Here is a 1,398-nt window from a genome sequence, read left to right as displayed (position 1 = left end):
GGATTATATGTTTAGTTGGGTTTTTGTCTCTTTGTAATGATGGAAGCTGTATAATTCACCAACAGTAGAAATCAAATTATCTAGCTTTTCTCAGTGAAGCTTAGTGCATGACACTCGTGATCTCCCACTTCCCTTTGTGTTTTTGTCTTGCTGGAGTTGTTTTCTTTCCTGCCATCACCTAAAAGACACCTCTGCAAAGTGTCACCACAGGGAGCACAACAGTGGGCATGAAACCATTCCAGCCTGGAAGGAAAAGAAAGTTTATTTACTTTATGGGATGGTGCATCCAGAGGCTGCCATGGGCTCTGTTCAGGCTCCTTTCCCAGTTGTCTGATTTGGAGAAGGGCAAGAGGTTCATTCCTCTCAGCCGGCTGCAGCATCACCTGAAATTTCGGGACTCGCTAGAGGGCAGGGTTTGGATGTGAAAAGGAAAGAAACCTCCCAGGATGGTAAACATTACAAGGGCGTCTCAGCATGTGCTTTGCTGCCTTTCTCCTTTCCCTCCCCAGGGCAAGCAGAACCTTTCCCAAAAGCTCTTTTGTTTCATTACAGCCCACAATATATCACACACTGCGTTCATGACATCTTTCACACGGAAGATTTGCTTTAATAACCAAAAGCACCAAAACTTCTGCATCCAGCTAGAAAAAAAGATGTGTGATGCAGTAATTTCCAAATTTCTCTCAAGAGAAGCCTTCTCCTCAGGTTAGATATGACAGAAAGTGTCTTGGAACTGCAGCTGGACCAGCTTTTGGTGCAGCATCCACCCCAACATCCAGGATACTTAACCTTGAACACTGCAGCCAGTTTCCCCTTCCTTCCAGCACATTCTCTTGCTATTATTGACTTGCAGTGCTGCAGGTCAGAAGCCACAGAAAAAAGTGCCTCATGCCTGTAACAACCTAATTTTTTAATTTCTGTGTTGAAAGTACTTTAAACTCGATTATTTCACGGTGTCCCCCATCCCCCAAGGTGCACTTGATGCACAAGTGCTATTGAAAACATCCCTCTCACACCTAGAGAGGAGAGGCAAGGACACATTGCTCCAGGCAGCACCAGGTGGAATGACAAAATAGGGTGCCACTCCCTCAAGCCACTGCCTGCAGGCTAAACTTCCTTATTTAATTCAATTAAGTCAGAGTGACTTCATCAGATCCAGCCACCAAAGACACTCAGCATTCCTGGACACCCTGCTCTCTTTTCCCTGGGTTTGTTCAAGGACCTGAAATATTGGAATTAAAATAATCTCTTGGCTCACCCTCTTGAGTTGGTCGTTTGTTATTTTGGTTTTTATAATTAGCCTCTCAAAGCATTTCATACACTGAATTCAGCAACTGCTTCCAAAACAAAAAAAAATTCCAGGTAAACAGATATAAAGCACAACTAATGAAAACTATT

The sequence above is a fragment of the Prinia subflava genome, chromosome 3 (assembly GCF_021018805.1).
Source record: "Prinia subflava isolate CZ2003 ecotype Zambia chromosome 3, Cam_Psub_1.2, whole genome shotgun sequence".
NCBI lineage: Eukaryota > Metazoa > Chordata > Aves > Passeriformes > Cisticolidae > Prinia > Prinia subflava.
Note: the sequence above shows the minus strand (reverse complement) of the source record.